The sequence below is a fragment of the Adiantum capillus-veneris genome, chromosome 24, assembly GCF_014529385.1.
Source record: "Adiantum capillus-veneris isolate H3 chromosome 24, ASM1452938v2, whole genome shotgun sequence".
Classification (NCBI taxonomy): Eukaryota; Viridiplantae; Streptophyta; class Polypodiopsida; order Polypodiales; family Pteridaceae; genus Adiantum; species Adiantum capillus-veneris.
Window position 1 is genome coordinate 72,430,142 of NC_140954.1, and position 12,553 is coordinate 72,442,694.

Below are 12,553 nucleotides of genomic sequence, written 5' to 3' on the forward strand. Positions count from 1 at the left end.
TAGAAAGAAGGCCCCAAGATATTGAGATTGCAATAGCACGATTGAAAGATGCAAGGTTAAAGAATAAGGACAGATTTGATAAGAGGCATAGGCTTAGACCTAAATCTATTGAGGAAGGTGATTGGGTGTTGGTATATGACAGTAGTCTTGAAAACCAACATTCAACAATAAGAAATCTTTCAAAGGGATGGTTTGGTCCTTATGTGGTTCAGCATGAAAATGGGAATGCAACTTATACCTTGCATGAATTAGATGGGACAATCCCATCGCAGGGAAAAGAATCAAGTTATTCAAAAGAAGAGGTCATACAGATCCCTTTGATTCACAGGAAAGTCAGAATGAAGGATCTCATGAAAATTTTATGGATGTGGATGAAGAATGAGATGATGATGCATTAGATTTTGTTGCGAGTGATGACAAAAAGGATATGTATGTTGACTTAAATGAAGACTCAACCTACAAAAGATATCTGTGGCACATGCCGGAGGATGTGCAGGTTTAGAGGGGGTGGATGTCGTGCCGTGGCATGTTCATAATGTGAAACTACAATATCTACCTCACTCTCAATTATGAGGGACCAAATGCTATGATGTACATAGTGTGATATATGCGAAAACGGATGCCATGGTTGTAGGCGTGTACATACCTTGCCAGGCAGGCGAGCCTAGGCATGTTTTAACACATTAAAGTATGTCTAGTTTGCTTTATGAATGTACAAATGTCAAGTGTATCGAAGTGGCACGCTCATTTTCCCTAGAAAGTTCAATGCGGACAATCTCGACCAAAAATAGCTGGTTTCGTGCGTGGGCGTAAAAGACGTGTCCAAAGTTCTTACCAAGTGGAAAATTGAGGTTCAACATGAAATTTGAGACAAGCGGGTTTTCTCCACAAATTTAGGGATTTTTCCCAGCATGTTTGGGCTTTTTACAGACATTTTTTGTCTAAAAATGGCCCTAAAATGGTCAAAAATAGCCTAAATATAGCTCAAAATAGCTCAAAATGCCACATCAACGACGGTTCCATCGTTGCCTAAGTTGTGCGGGAACTTTACAAGCCAAGAATGAGCTCATTTGGGTATATGAGCAAGGAGATACAACCATTCCTTTACAGGGTGCTAGTGCAGTCCCGTGCTACTTCCACTACATGGTTGAGGCTATGAGGCCTCCAATTAGGGTTTCCCCTCCTCAAATAACTACTTGGGCTTCTCCAATGAAGTACTGAAGTTCTTTATCTATATTTATATTACATGTGTATATGTGTATACATACATTTACATATTTATTCATACATACATACATATATACATACACGCACACATGCATACACATACATACATACGTATGTGCACACACAAACACACACACACACACACACACACACACACACATATATATATATATATATATATATATATATATATATATATATATATATATAGCTATGGAGGACGTAGGTGGAGCGGCGGCCACGGTCGGCTATCGCTATCTGTCTACGCGCGCTGCACACAAAAACCTATGCCTGTCTTCTTTTTGTTGCACAGCGGAGGCGTCGCTGTCTACAGAACGTGGGAGAGAAGCAGCGCATCACATGCACATACAACCCGCTTTTTCCCTTCTCCAAAAATATCTCGGATACCAGTGAAAGAGCGGTGGTAACGCGTGTGCTAGTCTCCACCCAACTATGCTATCTTATAGCCTCCCCGTAGCATACACATTGTCCGGTCGTGCCGGTGGCCTTGCCCATAGGACCCATGTCCTTACAATATACATGTGTATATATGTGAATGTATGTGTGTGTATACCTACACACATATACACATGTATACATGTATAAATATGTACATACATATATATCTGTGTATAGTTATTTATTTATATTTATATATACATGTATATATGTGTATACATACATGTATATATTTATTTATACATACATACATATATACATACACGCACACATGCATACACATACATACATACGTATGTGTGCGCGCACACACACACACACACACATATATATATATATATAGTTGTGGAGGGCGTAGGTGGGGCGGTCGCGGTCGGCTATCGTTGTCTGACTACGAACGTTGCGCATAGAAATCTGTGCCTGCCTTCTTTTTGTTGTAGAGCGATGGCGTCGCTGTCTGGGGAACGTGGAAGAGAAGCAGCACGTTGCATGCACATGAAACCCGCTTTTCCCCTTCTCCAAAAATAGCTCGGATACCAGTGAAAGGTCGGTGGTAATGCGTGTGCTAGTCTCCAACCAACCGTGCTATCTTATAGCCTCCACCTAGCATACACACTATCCGGTCGTGCCGAGGGCCTTGCCCGTAGAACCCATGTCCTGACAATATACATGTGTATATATGTGAATGTAGGTGTGTGTGTGTATACATACACACATATACACATGTATACATGCATACATACGTACATACATATATATGTGTGTATAGTTATGTATTTATATTTATATATACATGTGTATATGTGTATATATACATGTATATATTTATTTATACATACATACATATACACATACACGCACACATGCATACACATACATACATACGTATGTGCACACACACACACACACACACACAAACACACACATATATATAGCTATGGAGGGCGTAGGTAGAGCGGCTGCTTTTGGTTGTCTGTCTATGCGTGCTGCACACAAAAATCTATCTCTGCCTTCTTTTTGCTACAAAGCAGAGACGTCGCTGTCTGAGAAACGTGGGAGAGAAGAAGCGCATCGCATGCACATGCAACCCGCTTTTCCCCTTCTCCAAAAATAGCTCGGATACCAATGAAAGGGCGGTGGTAATGCGTGTGCTAGTCTTCACCCAACCGTGCTAACTTATAGGCTCCCCCTAGCGTATACATTGTCCGGTCGTGCCGGTGGCCTTGCCCGTAGGACCCATGTCCTTACAATATACATGTGTATATATGTGAATGTATGTGTGTGTGTATGCATACACACATGAATACATGTATACATACGTACATACATATATTTTGTGTGTATAGTTATTTATTAATATTTACATATACATGTGTATATGTGTATACATACATGTATATATTTATTTATACATACATACCTATATACATACACGCAACATGCATACACATACATACATACGTATGTGCACATACATACGTATCTATATAGCTGTGGAGGGTGTAGGTGGGGCGGCCGCGGTCGGCTGCCGCTATCTGTCTACGCACGCTGCACACAAAAATATGTGCCTGCCTTCTTTGCAGTGGTAATGCGTGTGCTAGTCTCCACCCAACCGTGCTATCTTATAGCCTCCCCCTAGCGTACACATTGTCCGACCGTGCCGGTGGCCTTGCACGTAGGACCCATGTCCTTACAATATACATGTGTATATATGTGAATGTATGTGTGTGTATACATACACACATATACACATGTATACATACGTACATACATATATATGTGTGTATAGTTATTTATTTATATTTATATATACATGTGTATATGTGTATACATACATACATGTATGTATTTATTTATAAATATATACATATATACATACACGCACACATGCATACACATACATACATAGGTATATGCACACACACACACACATATACATAGCTGTGGAGGGCGTAAGTGGGGCGGTTGCGGTGATCGACTGTCGCTGTCTGTCTACGGGCGCTACGCACAGAAATATGTGCCTGCCTTCTTTGCGGTGGTAATGCATGTGCTAGTCTACACCCAACCGTGCTATCTTATAGCCTCCCCCTAGCGTACACATTGTCCGACCGTGCCGGTGGTCTTGCCCGTAGGACCCATGTCCTTAAAATATAAATGTGTATATATGTGAATGTATGTGTGTGTGTGTATACATACACACATATACACATGTATACATACATACATACATATATATGTGTGTATAGTTATTTATTTATATTTATATATACATGTCCATATGTGTATACATACATGTATATATTTATTTATACATACATACATATATACATACACGCACACATGCATACACATACATACATAGGTATCTGCACACATACAGACATACATAGGTATATGCATACACGCACACATACATACACATACATACATAGGTATCTGCACACATACAGACACATACATATGTATCTGCACACATACAGACACATATATAAATGTGTAGCTATGGACGGCGTAGGTGGGGCGGTTGCGGTCGCCTGTCGTCGCTGTCTGTCTATGCGTGCAGTGTGCTGTGCACAGAAATCTATGCCTGCCTTTTTTTGTTGCACAACGGAGGCGTCGCTATCTCCGCAACGTGGGAGACAAGCAGCGCGTCGCATGCACATGCAACCCACTTTCCCCCTTCTCCAAAAATAGCTAGGATACCATTGAAAGGGTGGTGGTAGTGCATGTGCTAGTCTCCACCCAACCGTGCTATCTTATAGCCTCCCCCTAGCGTACACACTGTCCGGCCATGCCGGTGGTGTTGCCAGTAGGACCCATGTCCTTACAATATACATGTGTATATATGTGAATGTATGTGTGTGTGTATACATACACACATATAGACATGTATACATGTATACGTACGTACATATATATATGTGTGTATAGTTATTTATTTATATTTATATATACAGGTGAATATGTGTATACATGCAGGTATATATTTATTTATACATACATACATATATACATACACGCACACATGCATACACATATATACATACGTATGTGCACACACATACACACACACATGCATACATACATATATACATACACACACATGCATACACATATATACATATGTATGTGCACACACACACACACACACACACACACACATATATATATATATATATATATATATATATATATATATATATATATATATATATATATATAGCTGTGGAGGGCGTAGGTGGGCCGGCCGCGGTCGGCTGTCGCTATCTGTCTACGCGTGCTACTCACATAAATTTGTGCCTGCCTTCTTTGCGGTGGTAATGCATGTGCTAGTCTCTACCCAACCGTGCTATCTTATAGCCTCCCCCTAGCGTACACACTGTCGGGCCGTGCCAGTGGCCTTCCCCATAGGACCCATGTCCTTACAATATACATGTGTATATATGTGAATGTATGTGTGTGTGTACACATATACACATGTATACATATGTACATACATGTATATGTGTGTATATTTATTTTTTTATATTTATATATACATGTGTATATGTATATGCATATATTTATTTATACATACATACATATATACATACACGCACACATGCATACGTATGTACACACACACACACACACATATACATATATATATATATATATATATATATATATATATATATATATATATATATATATATATATATATATAGCTGTGGAGGGGCGTAGGTGGGGCGGCCGCGGTTGGCTATCGCTGTCTCTTTACGCGCATTGTGCATAGAGATCTATGCATGCCTTCTTTTTGCTGCACAGTGGAGGCGTCACTGTCTGTGGAACGTGGGAGAGAAGTAGCACGTCGCGTGCACATGCAACCCGCTTTTCCCCTTCTCCAAAAATAGCTCGGATACCAATGAAAGGGCGTTGGTAATGTGTATGCTAGTCTCCACCCAACCGTGCTATCTTATAGCCTCCCCCTAGCGTACACACTGTCCGGCCATGACGATGGCCTGACCCGTAGGACCCATGTCCTTACAATATACATGTGTACATATGTGAATGTATGTGTGTGTGTGTATACATACACACATATACACATGTATACATACGTACATACATATATATGTGTGTATAGTTATTTATTTATATTTATATATACATGTGTATATGTGTATACATACATACATGTATGTATTTATTTATAAATATATACATATATACATACACGCACACATGCATACACATACATACATAGGTAGCTGCACACACACACACACACATATATAGCTGTGGAGGGCGTAAGTGGGGCGGTTGCGGTGATCGACTGTCATTGTCTGTCTACGGGCGCTACGCACAGAAATATGTGCCTGCCTTCTTTGCGGTGGTAATGCATGTGCTAGTCTACACCCAACCGTGCTATCTTATAGCCTGCCCCTAGCGTACACATTGTCTGACCGTGCCGGTGGTCTTGCCCGTAGGACCCATGTCCTTACAATATAAATGTGTATATATGTGAATGTATGTGTGTGTGTATACATACACACATATACACATGTATACATACATACATACATATATATGTGTGTATAGTTATTTATTTATATTTAGATATACATGTCCATATGTGTATACATACATGTATATATTTATTTATACATACATACATATATACATACACGCACACATGCATACACATACATACATAGGTATCTGCACACATACAGACATACATAGGTATATACATACACGCACACATGCATACACATACATACATAGGTATCTGCACACATACAGACACATACATAGGTATTTGCACACATACAGACACATATATAAATGTGTAGCTTTGGAGGGCGTAGGTGGGGCAGTTGCGGTCGCCTGTCGTCGCTGTCTGTCTATGCGTGCAGTGTGCTGTGCATAGAAATCTATGCCTTCCTTTTTTTGTTGCACAATGGAGGCGTCGCTATCTCCGCAACGTGGGAGACAAGCAGCGCGTCGCATGCACATGCAACCCACTTTTCTCCTTCTCCAAAAATAGCTAGGATACCAATGAAAGGGTGGTGGTAGTGCGTGTGCTAGTCTCCACCCAACCGTGCTATCTTATAGCCTCCCCCTAGCGTACACACTGTCCGACCGTGCCGGTGGTGTTGCCAGTAGGACCCATGTCCTTACAATATACATGTGTATATATGTGAATGTATGTGTGTGTGTATACATACACACATGTAGACATGTATACATGTATACGTACGTACATATATATATGTGTGTATAGTTATTTATTTATATTTATATATACAGGTGAATATGTGTATACATGCAGGTATATATTTATTTATACATACATACATATATACATACGTATGTGCACACACATACACACACACATGCATACATACATACATATATACATACACGCACACATGCATACACATATATACATATGTATGTACACACACATACACACACACACACACATATATATATAGCTGTGGAGGGCGTAGGTGGGCTGGCCGCGGTCGGCTGTCGCTATCTATCTACGCGTGCTACTCACATAAATTTGTGCCTGCCTTCTTTGCGGTGGTAATGCATGTGCTAGTCTCTACCCAACCTTGCTATCTTATAGCCTCCCCCTAGCGTACACACTGTCCGGCCGTGCCAATAGCCTTCCCCATAGGACCCATGTCCTTACAATATACATGTGTATATATGTGAATGTATGTGTGTGTGTACACATATACACATGTATACATATGTACATACATATATATGTGTGTATATTTATTTTTTTATATTTATATATACATGTGTATATGTGTATACATATATGTATATATTTATTTATACATACATACATATATACATACACGCACACATGCATACAAATACATACATACGTATGTGCACACACACACACACACACATATACATACATACATATATATATATATATATATATATACATGTGTATATGTGTATATATATATGTATGTATGTATGTATGTATGTATATATATACATACATGCATACATACGTATGTGCACACACACACACACACACATATACATATATACATATATATATATATATATAGCTGTGGAGGGGCGTAGGTGGGGCGGCCGCGGTTGGCTATCGCTGTCTCTTTACGCGCATTGTGCATAGAGATCTATGCATGCCTTCTTTTTGCTGCACAGTGGAGGTGTCACTGTCTGTGGAACGTGGGAGAGAAGTAGCACGTCGCATGCACATGCAACCCGCTTTTCCCCTTCTCCAAAAATAGCTCGGATACCAATGAAAGGGCGGTGGTAATGCGTATGCTAGTCTCCGCCCAACCGTGCTATCTTATAGCCTCCCCCTAGCGTACACATTGTATGGCCGTGCCGATGGCCTTGCCCATAGGACCCATGTCCTTACAATATACATGTGTACATATGTGAATGTATGTGTGTGTGTATACATACACACATATAGACATGTATGCATGTATACATGTATACATACGTACATACATATATATGTGTGTATAGTTATTTATTTATATTTATATATACATGTGTATACATACATGTATATATTTCTTTATACATACATACATATATACATACACGCACACATGCATACACATACATACATACATATGTGTGCACACACACACACACACACATATATATATAGATGTGGAGGGCGTAGGTGGGGCGGCCGCGGTTGTCTGTCGATGTCTGTCTATGCGCGCTGTACACAGAAATCTGTGCCTGCTTTCTCTTTGCTACACAACGGAGGTGTCACTATCTGCGAAACCTGGGAGAGAAGCAGTGCATCGCATACACATGCAACCCGCTTTTCCCCTTCTCCAAAAATAGCTCGGATACCAGTTAAAGGGCTTTTGTAATGCGTGTGCTAATCTCCACCCAACCGTGCTATCTTATAGCTAACGTATACATTGTCCAACTGTGCCGGTGGCCTTGCCCGTAGGACCCATTCCTTACAATATACATGTTTATATATGTGAATGTATGTGTGTGTGTATACATACACACATATACACATGTATACATACGTACATATATATGTGTGTGTATAGTTATTTAATTGTCTCCATGGTACCAGCTTTTTCCTGAAATACACATCTATTCACGAGATGTTGGTAATCATTGTCATTTGTTATAAAGGTAGACTTTGAATAGAATCAAATTATAAGAATTTTGATCATAACACATCATTCTCTATCTATGAGAGGTAACTCGAGTATGATATCCACCAAATAATCATATGTATCCTTTCTAATATAAGATTCTGTCACATGTGTATCCAATTGTAGTTCAATTAAAAGCCGGACAGCATTTTGTTTGTAACTAGTACAACTTCTCAAAAAAAACCATATATCAACCAAATGACATTTTTTGTTTAATGTTCAATATACCTCGGCATCCTCAATACCACCTATGTAAGAAAGAGATTCAGCCATCAGCTCCCACCCATTGTATTATACCTTCCTCTGGATATGTTACTAAGTAAATCTTTTTTATGTAATGTGCCCGAAGAAGGCCCAGGTCCTACAGCCCCAACCTCACCCATATAACTGAACAACTTTATAATCTATATAACTTCAATTGGAGATCAAGAGAACCCTCAATCAAACAAATCTTTTAGATTATGTGAGCCAGAGTATGGTTCTATATCTGTAAAAAAATGGACAGCGTTTTGTTTGTATATACTCAAGAAAACTATATATCTATCAATCATATGACCTTTTTATGTTTTATGTTCAATCCACCTTGCTACCCATATGCAAGAAAAAAACTCAACTATCAGGTCCTCTTTCCATTTGTATTACCCCTTCCTGTGAATGCATGTATATATGTAAAGGGTCTGAAAAAGACCAGCATTTAAACCTCCACATCAGCAAGACCTGCACAACATTTATGCCGTATAACAGTAATTTGGAGAGCCAGAATATTCGCCCAAATTTTTGTTGTATTTCTCCCAATACTTTTTTTTATGCCTAGTGTGTATATAAATATACAATCCTGCGCCATCCGAACTGAGCCAGACCAACCGTATGTAGTTCATACTGTGTAATCCCATGTAGACTTCCCTATGTACATGTGTGTGTGTGTGTGTGTGTGTGTGTGTGTGTGTGTGTGTGTGTGTGTGTGTGTGTGTGTGTGTGTGTGTGTGTGTGTGTGTGTGTGTGTGTGTGATCATTTATTTGTTGCATACAGAGTAGCTCTCATAATCTCAGTAGGTAAGCACCTACTGATGATTCGACATAGTAGCTATGCACCAATATGGATTTATCCACAAATGGAGGCGATTTCTTTCCACTCCGTCTATCACACGTTATCCGTAGTCAGACCAGTTCCATTTGATGTAGACAGAAGCCCTCTCGAGTGTGTGTGCATGTGTGTAGGTGTGTGTATGTACTCGCTTGCGGCTACATGCATGTGAGAGATTATGTATGTAAAATAGATGCGCCAACATACTCCAACACAGGGCTTGTGTATGCAGAGACATCGTGAGGAGGAGCAGTTTATATATAGTATGCAGAGGAGAGTGCACCGCTCAGTCCTTGCCCCAAAATGGGTACATGCACTTAATTTCATATGAAATTTTTAGGTAAGGACCTATTTTTTTCCTACTAGCCACTCCACATGTGAAGGCCAAGTTTAGGATTTCGATGGCATTCCATAGCACCCACCACATTAATATTAGGCATATGTATTCCAGCCATTTACTTAAAAGTCTAACACACTATCCAAGACTAATGAAAACCCTATATTTCTTCAAGTGAATTACAAAGCCGGTAAATAATACACAAATCCGAGATTTCACTGAAAAGGTAGTCTTCACGCCATTTTCAAGGTAGATGAAGCTTTGCAGTATGACAACTTTTTTTGAAGATACTGTATCAACCTGATACTTGCTCGATCATGCATTTCTTAGAGGATTCCCGGCCAGTGGAACCGGGACTTCCCAAAGTAATTTTGCTTGTATCTACAATCCTTATAGAGTTAGATTATCTTATGATATGTATATTCATATATTAACCTCTTATTATTGTTTGTTATTGGCTTACAAGGACATATGTGGTAGTAGTCGTTTATCTGTAGTTATTTAAATATCATTAGAGTTACGAGGGTGTGTGTGTGTGTGTGTGTGTGCGCGCGCGCGCTCATTTGAATAATAAGGTCCGATTTTTGTCATGAACAACTTATGTAAGGGATTGTTCTTCTACTAAATCCTCAAGTGCAGCTAATGTATTGAGAGAGAGAGAGAGAGAGAGAGAGAGAGAGAGAGAGAGAGAGAGAGTGTGCACGTCTGTGTATACAAATACACACATATACATGAATTTTGCATACAATACATATTGCATTAACTCGTCGGAGCTCTATCCTAATATCTATTACGATAGATTTGTTTGAGTTATCTGGATATTTTCTTGGAGGGGTGCCCATAGTACATGCTTGGCCATTGTAAGTGGCAATGGTGAATTGAGAGGTATAAAATTCCAGTATTATTTTGTGCACACAAAGGAAAATATAACTGAGTGGAAGTCTATTAGCAACTGCCCAAATGGGTTGCATATGATGATGACATATGTCTCTTTCTAGTGAAATAGGCCCCTTGAATGTAGGTTGTCCCTGTGGTTTTAAAGAGGAGCATAGTAGGTGTACAAAAGTCTAAACATGGTACCTCATGTGCTAGGTTTTTAAAGCTAGTACGTTGAGAAGAATACACCAAGGACATACATAGTCTAGCCATGGTACCTCATGCACCCTAGGTCTTAAGAGCCTCGTTGAGACCTGGTACAAGAAGAATACACCAAGGGACATGCATAGGAGTACTGTGTAGGCCCGAAGCGTCCACAAGGAAATATGTAAGATAGCACGTACAAACAAAATAAAAGATTTATATTAGGTACATTTACATAAAAATGTACTTACATAAAGGATTTTTAAATTGAGAAAGTGAAATTTTTTCTACAAAAGGGCTAGTTTTTTTTTTTCAAAAATGCATATACAAAGGGGTACATATAATACTTGAAAATATACAAGTAAGGGATTATTTAAATACCTCTTGTTTGCACGTGTTATATGCAATTTTTACATAGTGGACTCCCCGGGTTTGTAAGTAAGAAAGAGATTTAAGTAAAGTAGAAACGCTTTGTAGATCTAGTAATTGTTGCTCCATATGTACATTGAGAACAAAGGAGGGTGCATGGACACTGGGGATTAGACAAAAACTTGCATGTGACCATTGTTGTTTGCAATGCACTTGTTGAGCTAAAAGCTAGTCTGGGTGAGGAAAGTGTGGGAGTGGTTCCTCATGTGCTTATTAGGAAGTGAATCCATGAGGGGCATACCTAGTAGCTTATGCCATTGGACTTACAACTTGTGTAGGAATGGGCTTTAATTAGCGCAAAGTGTTATTATGAGATATAGATGGCAATTTAAAAACTCTCTCTCTCTCTCTCTCTCTCTCTCTCTCTCACACACACACACACACACACACAAGTAAGGTAGCGCTTAAGTATAGTAGCAACGCTTGATGGATAGTGACCATTCATTTACATATGATCTTTGCCGAAAAGCGACATCGATTTTCAGTCGTAGATTCCCTCTAAAAGAATGAGGGTGTCAGTTAGTTGGGGGGGCAGGGATGGATAGATTTTATTATCGTCCTCCAAGTTCAACTAGTCGTTGCTTGGTGGCCTCCTTTAGTCATAGTAGTTAATGTGTGCACTACGGGTGAATTGCTTGTTGACAAGTTTTTCTAGGCAAACAAGTGATAAAACACTAGTCCTCCAATGAAAAGGACATATTAATGTAATGTGAGCTAGCTTTACCAAAAGGATTTACGCTATAATCGAGGTTT

The 12,553-nt window shown here is 39.4% G+C and overlaps 1 pseudogene; it reads right to left on the reverse strand.

Moving 5' to 3' along the window:
- Positions 1 to 2,515: 2,515 nt before the first annotated feature.
- Positions 2,516 to 7,102, reverse strand: LOC147426578 (uncharacterized; annotated as a pseudogene).
- Positions 7,103 to 12,553: the final 5,451 nt, after the last annotated feature.